The 15015-nt window shown below is 48.7% G+C and overlaps 1 pseudogene across 1 annotated transcript in view; it reads left to right on the forward strand.

Moving 5' to 3' along the window:
• Positions 1-15015, forward strand: part of LOC144169900 (uncharacterized) — a 235901-nt pseudogene that overhangs the window by 212923 nt on the left and 7963 nt on the right. Inside the window, exons 9-10 of the transcript XR_013322536.1 lie at positions 6322-6587; positions 12083-12313. The product of XR_013322536.1 is annotated as an uncharacterized LOC144169900 (transcript). The remainder of the gene's footprint in view (positions 1-6321; positions 6588-12082; positions 12314-15015) is intronic.

Raw genomic sequence — 15015 nt, forward strand, 5'->3', positions numbered from 1 at the left:
TTTCTCTTCGCGTTGCAGCCCAAAAACTGTTGTATGCGTGCGAGATTACTAAATTACTAAATAATTACTAAATTATCGTAAAACTCCGCACATAATACTCCGGGCTGCCGTGCGGTAGAGAAATTACCCGAAATTTCCCCTTCGTGGTCTCGTAACTTTTTCTCTTGTCTGTACATCCGCCGAGGGCAGCATGCGACTCGGCAGAGCGCGACAGGATCATTGTAGCCGTTATCAACTCTGTCGCTAAACATGTGGTCTGTCGCTAAACACAGCCCCCTCCCTCCCCCCCTCCCCCCCCTCCCTCCCTCCCCCCCCCCCCCCCTCTCTCTCTCTCTCTCTCTCTCTCTCTCTCTCTCTCTCTCTCTCTCTCTCTCTCTCTCTCTCTCTCTCTCTCCGCTTCCCTTGTTAAGCCAACGGGGTTTCGCAATGTCAACACCTCGCAATAAAAATTCCAATGTAATTTCGCGCTTCGGGATGAACACCTCCTGCGCTCTTTTTTTTTTTTTTTTTTTTTCTCCTTCCTTCATGCGCTCCACGCCTCGTGCGCTGAAGGTAATTTCCTCAGCCATTAATTTCCCGATGAAGTGCGAACAAGCCGAGAAAGGTCGTCTCGCGACGCCGATATCACTTTAATCTCTTTGCGCAAGGAATACGACGACCCGGTGTGGTCGCGATGGTGTTGACTCAGAGGCACACGTGGGGTTCCACTGGCTGGCTGTCTCTGCGGACGCGTCGACGGCTTTTGCATATTCGATTAAGTCGCACGCCCGCGACGCGCACTATCCTTATGGCGATGAGCTCGGGACGTGCCAAATTGGGCTAGCAGCTATCGCGGGAGGAGTGGTAAAAACTTGCTCCTGACCGCGAATTCCCCGCTAATTGCCAATCGCCGTCACGTATACACACTGTGAGCGCAGGTGGTAGCCTGGCGTGCTCCTCGTTTCGCCACGATTTTGTGCCTTCAATGAACCGAACACTGCAACTTTTGCTCTTTCGATGTGCCGAACACCGCGGCTTCAGTACCGCGTGGGTGCGACGGGGCCTCGTGTCATAACTTTATCTTATCGAAATCGGCTGGAAACAGTATACTGTTAAAATCTCGCGGTTGGTCCGTTACCTCCTACTTGTCGCACGCACGCGTGCGCACAGTGAGGGAGAGAGAGATAGTCTGCTAAAAAGTCTGCGGGACACCCTGGCATTGCCGTGGTAACTCAGTCGGACATTTTTCGGTGGGGCTATTAAAGCTAGCGTAAAGGGCGTTTCGCAACAACATGCATATGGGCACAGGTGGAGTGGTCTGAACAGGAAGGTCTTTTTCCTATATCCTAAGCTTTATCATGTGCCTCATTTTTGTGGTGCAGTTTATTCCTTTAACACGCGCCAACTGACGCTACAACGAACGCTTTTGTGTGTGCTTGAAAATGAGCGCGCAGAAAAAAAGGTTGTCGCCCCTTTAAACATACAAAAAACAAGGAGTCAGGTTTTCGAGGGCAAGTGCTTCTTAAAGGTTTGGATAATCAGTAATTTCGGTTGGTTGGTTTCTGGTGATTGCTGTGTGAGATCAAGTATAGGCTTATTTCAGGAAACGTAATAGTGTCATTTTCAGCTTCCAACACAGTACGGTCCACGTGTCCTTTGCTGCGACGGTGGCGTTGTTTCGAGCAGTTACGTTTTCGGTGGCGATGCAGAGCTACACGGAACGCATATCGACAGTGCGCACAACCGGTGCATCCACCCAGCTAAACCTCCTCCGCAGCCTGCAGTCCCCTCGAAGTCACCGACACTCGTCTATAAAATAGTTAAGAAAAACATTGCCACTCAGCCTTGCTTACCGGAGTAAACTGCGAAGCTGCTGGAGTGCCAAGGAAAATTGTTAACAAATGTGCTTTGAATGGCAATGTAACCGTACTTTATTCACGAGCGCATTGAATTGGGCGCAGTCGAAAGTAGTGAAACAAAACACGGTTGTGTCTAATTTGCGCTGTAGTGTTCGTCTGAGTTAATTGGAAGGACTAGTTTTGCCCCAGCAGAATAACATGGGGCTGTGTGTTTCACGGTGGCTTCATGATGCGGCTTAACCCGCCGCGGTGGCTCAGTGGCTAAGGAGTTGCGCTGCTGAGCACGAGGATGCGGGTTCGATTCCCGGCCGCGGCGGCCGCTTTTCTGATGGAGGCGAAAAGCAAAAGCGCCTGTGTGTACGACATTTCGGCGCACGTTAAAGATCCCCAGGTGGTCAAAATTAATCCGGAGCCCTCCACTACGGCATGCCTCATCGCCGCCTGCGTTGCGTCGGCGCGTTAAAACAATAAAGAATCGTGATGCTGCTTTATGTTATTTGTATTAGAAGTACGACTGATAGTTATTCATGATACCTGCTCAGATAAGATTTCCCGGCCATGTAGTCGTTCGAGCCGTCTAATTTCATATGATTTGTTTCGGGAGAGTTCCGATGAAATGCGAGTTACAGCCTTTATCTGCAACCATATTTCTCCCGTAGAAGCAACGCAACATGGTATAATTCCGAAACATTTGCCACCACGCTGTGAATGAACTATTAAAGACAAGTAAATGAAACTCGGCGGAATGACACAGTCGTCTTAGCGGTCAGTTACACTGACTTTTTTCGCAGATACTATCCGCATTAGACTGAGGGCAACAGAGATTTCGCAAGGAAGTTGGCTTTGCCGCGATGCATATTCGACAGGACGATGTATCCAGGAGTGAGCCTTACACAGCTTCATTGTAACAACGTTCACTTATCGTCCCCCAAAACTTGTGCGAGTGCTCCGAAATAGCGCACTCGAACGATGGGAATGTGTCCGGAAGGGCCTGTGGCCTTTTGTGCCTGCCTCCATGGGTATACGAGCTGCATCCTTGCTGCGCGCCCTCCACTCGTTGTTATTGTAGAAGGTTCAGCCTTGTGTGTCGGCTTTCCTCGGTGTCCACTGTCCCAGATACTGAGTGCTCATATCACTTCCTCTCTCTCGGGATATTCCAGCCAGACGTGAATGTAACGGGTCCTAAACGATCATGAAATTCGCTGTGACAACCTTTTATCTATTTTCCGTCCTTGTGCCCGGCTCGAGAGGGGTCCGATAAGGCGCGCACACCGCATAGCGTCCTGATTTTTTCGAACCTGAGGTATGGCGCCTGGCGTCATTTTTATTTCTCCCCCGTCTCTCTCACACTCTACCCTCCTTTCGATTTATTCAAACGCACCTTTCCTCCCTTTAAAGTGTTTGGATCAGAGTATAGGCTGAAATTCCTCGGGTCAATTAAAGGAGCCATGAAGACAAAATACAAGTTGGGTTTATTAGAAAGACTGCTTAGTCCCGATAACAATGATACCAATATCATCGCAATCTTCGAACAAATAACGGAGATATGAAAGAAAACGTGTGAAGCAGTCGCGACCCCCTAGCCAATTTCCCGCAACTTTTCTATGACGTCACGGAACCTTGTTTGTGCGATTGGCGGCCGCCTAACTGACCTGTCGCGACGACACATGACTGGACGTCTGTAATGGGTCCTCTAGTTCCATTTGACCGCATCACTTGAATGCTAATGTGCAGTTAACGCACTGAAAATTGTTTTATTGTTGGCCCGTATGACGTCATTCTTGCTCATAACACGTCACTGCGGCGCAAAATTTGAAAGTTTTTAAATACTTCTTGCTGTTTTTGCGCTAAAAACATCTTTTGTGGCTGTAATGGAGCTGAGTGAGATACTGAATCCTAGTTCTTTCAAATTAAACGAAGTTGTATTTCTCTTCATGGCTCCTTTAAGTCTGCTTACTTATTTTGAATGCGAAATCCGTATAATCTCCTTCGGCGGGCTGTGGAGCCACGACGGTTGCGCACTCGTTTTATGTTTTATTTCTCTTAGCACCCGACCCGTTTGTTGACAATTAAAGTACCTGGAAAGCTGTGTACCATTGAGGAATAGTGACAAAGTTGCTTGTCTGCCTCCGTGCGTCCTTGGGGTCGATTCCCGTTCCCGCCACGGTTTTTTTTTTTTTTTTCTTACTGGTATAGAGGATGCACGGGGATCTTCCCAGCCACCCGACCTCGACAACGCCGTGGTTTTCGCCTCATATAATGCTTCATATAAGGCACAATGCTTTCCCATTAAAAAAGTCCACGCCTTTGAAATCTGCTGAAACAGCGGATCTAGCTTCAGCACGCTGGCGGCCGCCTCCCGCAGCGGCGAGGGTCGCTCACAACGCCACTCGCCGCGGTATGTACAGCCGGTAAAAGGCTTGTCTATAACACAGCGTTCGTACTCTCAGCCCTATCCTGCCCCGCCGGAGCGGGATTTGAATAAAACTACTGCGGAATTCTGAAGTCTCAGCCCTTCGCTTTTGCCTCCGACATGTTTGGAACGAGTACACTCTTAGGCAAAAAGGACTAAAAGTTCGTCCTTTCGGGGACTAACGGCCTCTGCCACAATCATTAGTCCCTTTGGGGACTAACTGCGAGGGGACGAACGGTTAGTCCCCCACCCGGATGGTCCGTTCCGATACTCCCCAAGGACGAACTGCGTAGAGTGCAGAAAAAAGAAAAAACACCAGCACCGGCAGGAATCGAACCCCCGACGCCCTGAATTATACACGAGGAACCCGACGCGCTACCCGCTAGACCACGCCGACGGTTGGTTCCTGCAGCAGATAATATTCAAGTGTACAGGGTGTAGTTCTGTGCATAACGCAACAGATCCATTGCAGCTGGTGCCCGAATTTCTATCTGTGCAAGCGAACATGACCGCGTTTTGCGCGTTGCGCTTAGCGCTTTGCTAGGTTTAGGGACTATTGCTCAGTTCGATTCGAAGTAGAGCCTCACAACCATAGTTTTTTTCGTAAATAACAATCAACTCGTCGTCGCCCAGTTGAGACAGGTAGCTGGGCGATCGGACGACTCATTTGTTTCAATACAAATTAGCGCAAGTTAAATGCTTTCTTAGTGTTCGATACATATGTTAAGTGCTCTATGTAACGTATGTGAAAGGTGTCGTCTGTGTGAGTGTCATAATAAGGAAACATGCCATATTTTCCTGCATCGGCGAAAGCGAATTTGGTGTTGCTTAGCCTGAATTCTCCAAATTCGCGTCGCTAGACGATTGCGACTGCGAAATGCAAGCGGGTTTTACAGCAGTTGCAGCATTGTCATAGCTTTGGTGCCCAAGGCAATTATGTACCGAGTGTAAAAGATAACTTCGAGACGCTTACCTGTAGCGAGCATTTTTTTTTGCAGTTGTCATCAGCAACATGCGTTTTTTCTAGTCTGTTAAACATATACATATTCATTACGCTCAGGAATCCACTTTTGCTACTGTCACTAATTTTTGAGTTACTGTTAAAGCGCTTGAAAGCTTTCATTGGCCGTTATTATCTCGCACGAATCGAATGCAACACAGCGTATCAACATAACCTCGCCGAGAAGCGTATGACAATCGCGCTTCGCCGCTCCTTGCCATTACCCGCCGCTCTACTAACCCTAGGCGATTTTCTTATGACTAACATCAATATTTTCTCCCGTGGCACCATCTAAAGCACCCAGTGACTGCAATGCCTTGTGTTTTGGAAATATAAAACTGTTCGCAGACGTATGCGCGAAAGGGAAACGACGACGCCATTAGGGGATTAACGACGCAGCAAAGAGACTAACTGCATGCGTTTCGTCTTCCCGTTACTCCTTATAGATCGGCGGGGACGAACAGTTAGTCCGAATTTATGCACACGGCACGTACTCTGCCGCAGATACTCCCTTTGAAGATGAACGGTCGCCCGCGAAGACTAACGGCTGTATTTTAGTCCCTATTTTAGTCCTTTTTGCCTAAGAGTGTATGTTTCGGCAGTTTTCGGATGTAGCTGGTTGAAGTTGAAATCGCTGTTATAGACAAGCGTTTTACCGGCTGTACGTGCTCGAAGCTCAACCACGGAGGTGTGGTATTTTATCGGTGCATATGTGTGTGTGTGTGTGGGGGGGGGGGGGAGGGAGGGGGGGGGGACGTGCGCCGCGTGCCCCGGCGCACGAGCCGAGACCTTGCACTAGACGGCCGCCGAGGCTGTGGCGCCGTCTTTCGGCCCAGCGGGGTACCTTCGCCTGGCGTGACGGGCATCATCAACGGACATTGCGAGTCCCTAAACAGCTTCGCCGTTAAAAGAAAGAGGGAGGGCGTCCGGTGTGAATCTCAAAAATGGGACTGTCTACGCCAACACTGCCGTATGATACTCCCCTGTATGTATAAGTGCGCATGTATGTTTGACCCTTGCCTACGTCTCCTCACCCGTGGTGTGCGCGTCGTGCTTTGTTTCCGTGGCAGGTACATGAAGTACCTCTACCCGTACGAGTGCGAGAAGGAGAAGCTGAGCCAGCCGGACGAGTTGCAGGCGGCCATCGACGGCAACCGGCGCGAGGGCCGCCGCTCGAGCTACAGCCACTACGCTGAGATGATGTCCTCGGCCGCGGCGTCGCTGGCCGCGCCCAGCTCGCGAAACCACCACTCGTCCGCCATGAGCCTCGTCTGCCGGCAGGCCAACGGACACGCACCGCCACCGTCGCAGCACCACCCGGGTGGACCCTCGTCGGGTAAACTACACGCTCACTTAAACTACCCTATGGGTGGACTCTGTGTAGAGTTCTCCATTGCTACAGTTCCGACAGCGGTGACACTGGCTGCCGACGCTGCAGCGAATTGGGAGCCTCCGGGGATATTTTCTCAATGCGTACTGTTTGAAACAGAACGTGCTGTTGGGCTAGTTGGTACATACTGAATGGGAGGCTTAGCGCAAAAAAGACGAGGACGGTGACGAGGACGCGGAAAGCGCCTGTCACGTTTGCCACCGTCCTCGTCTTTTTTTCGCTAAGCCTCCCGTACTGTTTTAAGCCGACGCTACACCGATACCGACGATACCGGTGTAGAGGTATAGTCGATACCGACGACAGCGCCATCTGTGACGTTGCGCTGTGGAATAGGCCAAAATAAGGCTTGGCCGTATACAGTGCGGTGCTCCTCACCAGTTCACGGTGCGCGTGCGCGCCTCTGTCCTTCTAAAACTTCTAGTTCGGAACAATTAGAACGGCGCAGTTACGAAACGCACCGGGATAGAGCGGGATAATGAACAAATATTTAAATACAGCCAAAAAGAAAACTGCCCAGATCCTTTCGCGTTAACTTGCTGTAGAGTTCGCGAAATGCGCGAAATGTTCGTGATTTTCTGCGGACTTGCTTGCTAAGAACGCCGAAGACGCTTGCGGGAGGAAGTGCGCGCCCGTTTGCACCTTGAACGAACAAACTACGGCGAACAGGGCGCGTATGGCAAAAAAGTTCTTTAAAATATGCCCGTCACGGTAGTTTGCAAGGCTAAGCACTCGACCTAGTTATGCGCTGTCACGTGTACGTAAGAAATAGTGAGCGGAAATGGAGGCATCCTGTACTTTTGAGCAGTTAACGCAGCGAAGAATTAATAAACCGTAAAACGTCTACACGATGCCTCTCCATGCCCATTAGGGGCATTTTTTGCTTGAAACGCACAATTCATTAGAAAAGACGGCGTACTATGTGTTATATGTGTTAGTGTTTATGCTTTAAATTGATTCTTTTTATTTTCTTTGACGGTGTACCATGTTTTAGTGTTCATGTTTCAAACGAGTTCTTGTTATCTTCTTTGAGTGCAGTATAAATAAGTCTTGGTTCTAGAAGCTGCGACTTATTTATATCGCCGCGTTAGAGAGGAGAGGATTAGGTCGGTTACGAATAAGAAAATGTTGTTTCGGGTCAGGCATGCTTCAAATCCTGTAATAAAAAAGCGCTGAAACATCAGGTGAACGTCAAAAAATGGTGCAGTACTGGATAGAGCAATACTGCGCGAGAACTCAATTAAAAAACCTGTATTAGATCGAGGGTGGCCTAAGCCTGATTGGAGAGGGGGGAGGGACCGGCCAAACATGGTCAATTATAAGTCAACGAACGCACCATACGTGAGAGAAACGATGTTTTATTCTTTCTAGCCTAAGAACCAACTAGTCCGAAACGTGCATTGATGGCGAATTAGGTCTGCGAGTCTGCGACTCGTAACGCGTCCGGCTTTGGGTTTGGTCACTATCGTTTGCTCAACCTAGGTTGACTGCAATTTGATGCGAAGCTAACCCGAACTGACATCATTTCCGAAATCTGTTGTTGTCTGTAATGCCATACCTCCGCTGACCATCGCGGTCGGTTAATTCCCGTTTGTGGAAACCACTGTTGCGGTGTGCAACGAAAACGGGGTGCTCGTCCTATGTGATTGCCTTTCGTTGCGCACGTAACAACTGCTCGCTTCGCGAGCAAACAAGAAAATGAATGCTAGGCCTGAAGAGGCAACATCTCCCGCCCAATGGCAGCGAACCAAACATTTGTTTTGTCGATGCGTGGGCAAAAGCAGCAGTCGGCCATCGGGCTGCAGGACAGCGGCCAGATGGAAAGCTAGAAGAATGTGACGCAACAAAAGAGCGAAAAAAAAAAACCGCAATAAACCAGTGGCAATCTTGATCGCGAACATGATTACACCTCGATCTGAAACAAAAAGGGGAAGAAAAGTGAACGAAGACAAAGGGAGGGGAGTTCGGGAGGTGAGAGCGAGACAGCACCACTGCTCACTAAAGCGGCCTCAAAAAGTGAGGAGAGGGGAAGGCCCAACGTCCACATCGAAATGGTCACGCTAGAGAGAACCAACATGACTCCATTTAAATGGAAATGAACTCTGTCATCATCGGTGTGGCTGTCTCGCTCCACGGGGCGAGCAGCAGCCAGCGCGCGTAAGCATTTGCCGCCGCTGATTGATGATAGGCCTCGGCCTTCGGTGCTATGCGCGCGGGGCGCGTGGCGCCGTCTATCGGTGATGGCCGTAACTCGTCAGATGGAACTCCCGGAGCCGGCGCTGTCTGACGCTTCGGTTTCGCTGCCGTTCGATTATTTATACCACTGGCGCGCTCTTTGCGCATACCTGCGTGGAGATTTGGATTGGAATGTTAATCGAACAGAACCGTTGTTATCCCCCGAGCGCGGTTCAGTAAATCTTACGCGGCGCAAAAAAAGCGGACGCAGCGCGTGAAGTGGGCGGGTGGACAACTGGGAGGGTTTTCTCGCCGGCAAAATGTACGCCACTCGAAGTTAATCGGGTTCGCTGGGCGAAGTCTGAAGCGAGCGAGTTGTTTATTGAATAAGCGTATTCTCACGCACTGCTTCTACCTGACCAGACCGGTCGCGATATTAGATTACCGTGACGGCGGCTCGATGGCGGAGGTCAGGCGACTCTTCGCCTTTGACGTCGTTTGCTTGAGGGCTACTAGGCGAGTAATTGGAAAAGACCGTTCTGGCTTTTGTAGTCTTGTTCCTTGTTAGCCATTCTGTGGGATGACCTGATTGATCTGTTTTGATCCATGGCCAACTTCGACTTGCGTCCTTTCGGGCCCTCCGTTGTTATCTGTGCAACAGATTCCTTAATTGTTTCAGGGGGTTGCTCATCCCTGGACTGGACTGGTAGCTTGCTTTAATATGCAAAGACACAATGTTCATTTAATGTGCCTTGTCGGGGGATATAATGGCGACCACAGTGCCTTTTAAAGACAAGTAGGTAAATATGCATCCTTGCATAGGCCTATGCAGAAGTCCTCGTCAGCTTGAAAAGAGAGTCATTATGATTGAGCTGAAATCTATTGAAACAGCAAACATGCCTATGAGGGCCGCAAAAGGTTGGGTTATTTTGGTTTTTGAGAGGGGAGCTCAGGTAATGTTTGGCGACAGCGAATACCAGGCAGAAGGTGACAGTGATAGAATTATGAGCACAACATCGCACAAAAATCTCATCCGACTATCGTTTGCAGGTGTTATTTTTGGCTTGGAAAGTGTGAACAAAAAGTATCATGTTTTTGGTACCAGGAGCGATGGCATTTCTATGAATGATCGACTATTTTGGCTACTTTAAGAAGTTTTGTGAAGTTTTGTGGCAACTTTCTTGGTGTCTCATAGTCCAAAGAATATCGCTGTGGAATAAGCAAGTTCAATTTTGTTAGCTGATGTTGCAAAAATAAGCTTTCAATAAAAAGGGCATAGCTAAAAAACAGCATGACCGTGGCCGTGAACTTTGGCAATTCTAAATATTTTGTGTCCACCCAATCCATGTTCAGGAAGCCCCTTTCATGGATGGCACACTAAGGCAACACCAGCAAGAAATCTAGGCTCCGTCATTTAACGTTACAGATTGGTATTCAGATGATAAGTCTATGCTCCGTCATTTAACGTTACAGATTGGTATTCACATGATAAACCCTCTGCATACTCTTCAAGGCTAGTCAGCTACTATTTATTAATGTAGTGATGGCATTATTTAATTTACTCCCTGGGTCAGGAATGCTGTCACGTTCGGCAGCATGCTTGCCTTATAACTTTGTGTAGCCACAGACAATCTGCCAGGCTTACATATGGCATTTCCCGACACGGAAAAATGATGAATTCTTGACATGTTCTTCTTCTGAGTGTTTAAGGGGAAACATGCAATCTTGTCAGACACTGAGCAGGTTGGATGGTGTTCTTGCCACTACCAGTGGACCATGTTGATCCGTGAGGAGGAAACTTCGCATCTTTACCCAATTTCTGCAACCTAACGGTCATAATTATGGGGCATAGATTGCACACGAGGGACAACTTCAGCACGGGAACTACAGCAGTGGGCTGTATGCATTGCACTTCCACCGCACAGGTGTTTAAATGCAACGAAGTTGGCTTGTACAGGCATATGAACTAGATAAGCCTTTATATACGTTTTGGTTGGGTTCCATAACCTTCCTTAAAGAAGTACTGACACGAAAATTTTATGATCCATTTTTATTGCTTTTATAAATGCTTAATGGTCAGGCAAACCTGACACATCACTTTAAATACTTCAGTTTGCGATAATTAATTACATTGAACAGCCTGAAAATCGTTCGTTTCAATTTCCCGCACTTTCAGCCCGAAAGGCGCATATGACAGAATCCCGGCATGACCTCACCACTTTGTGCGGATGGCAAAACACTGCGGAGGCTGGCGGGGGCGTTGTTTCGACTGCACCGCCGCCGGAGCTGAATGGCTGAGCTGCCTGAAGGCCTACCATTGCGGCGAAAATTCGATGACTGCTTTCAATAAAAGTCCTGATGGCGACTTCTGTTGGGATTCCGGCCTATATTATCGCTTCCTTTCCACTGTGTGGAACTTTATTTTTGCCAGCAGTGCCTTTCTGGGCAGCGGTTATGCCTGTAGCTCTGGCTACGTACACCCGTTTGTGAATGCGCCAGTGCCCAGTCGCCGCTCGCGGGGCCGCGTGTGTGAAGTGACGTCACGAGTTTTTGACGAGTGGTGTCGCGTCACTTCTTTTGGCTACTACGGAATGATGTCACGCTGATGTCCATTTGCTGGGTGCCCCTCTGCGTGCTTTTCCGTCGGCACGATAAATGAGATCCAATTAATGTATGTTCTTCACGTCGCAGGCCACTTATATTTCAGCTAGGGTATTCTGATAAGCAAAGGAAGCGAACTGTGCAATAATATTAACGCCAAAAATTGGTGTCAGTACTCCTTTAGGGGAATGACCAATCTGAAGTGAGTGTCTTCGACTTGCGACTCCTAACCTTGTTTGTGGGATTGTCTAATCAAAAGCAAGCATTGTGGTGACTTGGCATATGGTATGACATTCGGTCTCCCACAAATCCTGCATTTCCCCTGTCTCGGTTGAGGTCTGCATTTTTACACGTGGGCAACACAGGTGGTTTAGCGGGGGTGACCTGTAACTTCGCCACCACATCCACCACCCCTGCCACAAATTCCTGTCTACTAGCCGAAGAACAAATACTTCACATAACAACAAAACAGGTGGAACTTTGTCATCGAGCAGGTGCTGCAGCTATGAAAGATAGTGTTTCCTAAACGACACAGCAGTATGAAACATGAATGAAGACAACGCACTATTTGGAACACGAACGTGGTTACATAAAAGTGCGAAATGAACTTTGACTTGGTCTCGCGCGGCACCTCACGCTTGTCGCCCTCCTTGGCTGCTCTTCCGCAGGTGACGAAGAGAACAGCCTGTCGCTGTATGTGCCCCAGCAGCAGGAAGCCTTAAACCTGGAAGTGCCACGCGGTGGTGGTGGCGGCGAACACAAGGTCCTAGACCCCCGGAGGCTCTTGGATGAATCGCTGGGAGTGCCCCCCTCCAAGAGGTTCCACCCCTCGGACGAGGAGCGCCTCCTAGCCCACTCGATGACGCCACACACCACGCACATCAAGCTGAACAGCAGAGGTGAGCGTCCTGTTGGCTGGTGAACGCGCTTCATAGCTGGAACTGTTGCATTAGCAGTGAATGGCACAGGGCTGCCAGTAGAAGGGTTTTTGGGAAATCGACCTGCAATTGCACTGCAGTTGAACATGGACATATCAAACTCCAGGGGGATCACGAAATAGTTCGATATATCGGTAATTCGAAATATAAAATATGCCTGTCTGAAGATTATATGATGACTCTGCACATCACTGAGAGCTTTCCGTGGTTGTGACAAGCGGTAACTTACCGATTTGTTCCTCACAGCATGGAAAATTTGATCCACACTGCATTTTATTTAACATGACAAAAGTCTGTGAGATTCGCTTGTTTCTTCTTCTGCATCATAAAGTTCACACTGTAGTCAAGCTTGCGAACGCCATCCAATTAAGAAAATCCGGTGCTGTACCCTGTGCCACAACAGTGGGAAATCTGAGCACTGATGCAAGCTCGGCTGCAGTGGGCGGTCGGGAACGTAGTAGGGTTGCTTCTTTGGCATTGCTGATGATCGTCACAGCCTGCACATCATCTTGTGCCGTTGTGTCATTCGAAATGGCGCTTGGGAGTGCTGATATCTCTCTCAAAATTCACTCTCAAGCCACTCAGTGCCGTCGTATTTGGCATCCGAACACCTCTCATCTGGAGCCACGCAGCAAGGCCACTTTGCACACGACACGCTTCGGATCGACCGATCCATGGCCATGCTGCCTTCGGCTTTACGTCAGGTTTGATGCACAGTGTCGCCAGTATCGTGTTAAAAAATGCTGTGGGAAATTTCAAATTATTTTCAGCCAACATCTTTTCACCGGCCAGCACCGTCGAATAATGCCCGCTTTTGTCGCTGAATCCAAATTCTTCTGTTTTTTCGTGACCATGGCACCGAAACACGTGCCATGTACAAAGTACAAAAAAAGCACGCACCACGTCACATCGGTATCCCTGTGCAAGCCACCACTAATAACTGCTCAAGCACGGAAAAAAAATGCCGGAAACCGAGCATTTCTGGTCAGTTTCCCCTCCACCTTTAATGCATTTTGCACCCACTCATTCCCCGCGTTCTCTCTGCCATGCGGCTGCCCCCCATTAGCGTGCAAGCAGCAAGTGTTGAAGGCCATTGAAGCGAGTTGACGCCGCCTCCTTCTCACCTAGCGCGGCAGTGCCCGCGAGAAGGCATCGTCACCATCACACCCAACCCGTCAGGAGAAGTGCACTTGCAGGGACACTTGCGACGCAGCGTTTGATATATCGAATGTGCCCGCAATCGGTAGTTCGATACAAGCATACGACAGCGCTATACTTTTGCATGTGATTTCCGAGGGTGAAGGCTTGGGTGAGTTGGTGCATAATTACAAAGAGGGGAACAGTGCAACACAAACCAAACACATCTCACCTCATGCAGCGCTCATGGTTGTCACTTTCTTGTGTTTCGTCTGTGTTGCTCTGTTCCCCTCTGTAATTTACAAGGGGATGCTCGGACTGTTCGATATAGACAATAATTCGATGTATCCGTGTGCGATATATCCGTGTTCGGCTGCATAAGTTTTTGTGGCTGCCGTATAACTGTTGTTTATATTTGCCCATCAAAAATTTCTCTTAAATAAACTTTGCTCATCCTATCTGAAGTTCGACTGGGTTATTTGTCAGAAGCGCCGAGACTGTCTAAAAGTGTTGGAGGTATAAACTGCCGAAAATAGCACACAACTCTCATCACGATTACTTGGAGGAATCTGTCAGTGATCTTAGCCCCACAAAGTGAGGAGCGGCTGCTCGAAGCTTTAAAGTACCAAAAAGGTACACTTGTGGCGCTTAGTAACCAGAGGAGAAAAATGTAGGCTTGAAATGACAAGAACACTAAATTTCGGGGGTTTTATGCACCAACGCTACACCTTGGATACAGGGCACACTGTAGTGAAATCCTGAAGATTGATGTAGGCCACCTGGTCATCTTTAATGTGCCCCAAAATCTCGACAGTAGCATAAGGCATTTTTTGTTTTTTTTTTGTCTCCACCAGACAAGCAACCCCCATAGCTGAAATCAAACCCGCATCCTTGGTCTCAGCAACACACTGCCTCAGCCACTGAGCTGTGCCAGCATGGGACATAAACACCAAAAAATCACGTGCACCCACTGTGGGAAGTGCTGTACTCAGTATGTACACCTGCATAAAGCACCGATAACTGCAATGCAGTAAGCCTGCATATACACGTACATTCTATAGAAACGGTCCCCAGTGCTGTACGCATGCATGCACTTATCTACAGTACAAGATAGTGGCAGTATGTGTGAGGGCACACTAATTCCTTGGAATGTGCGTCCAAATACATAACATGCACCTAGTGGCAGTCGCAGATTGTTTATTTAAAGCAAAAGCTTATGATCTCTATATTTCGAGTTTGTGTTGTGATGTATGAAGGATTGGAGCGCTCACAGGGAAAGGGAAACAACAGTTACCGTAGAGCGTTCTGGACGTGCCTGGTATGCGTTTCTGCATTGACTCATGGCTTCATCCCTCATTCCTATGGGTGACGATGAACAAGGCCCTAGCTATGAGTGACAGGGCTGTATTCAGACTTTTTTTTTTTTTTTCAGAGAAGGGATTATGAGTTATGGGAAAGGAAGTGTTTAGCTGAAAGGAACGCTAGCACTTTCTCACATGCTGCCTGGAGAAAAATTTCCATGGGTT

The sequence above is a fragment of the Haemaphysalis longicornis genome, unplaced genomic scaffold (genome assembly GCF_048455015.1).
Source record: "Haemaphysalis longicornis isolate Haplotype H1 unplaced genomic scaffold, Haemaphysalis longicornis Haplotype H1 scaffold_2, whole genome shotgun sequence".
In the NCBI taxonomy this organism is placed as follows: Eukaryota; Metazoa; Arthropoda; class Arachnida; order Ixodida; family Ixodidae; genus Haemaphysalis; species Haemaphysalis longicornis.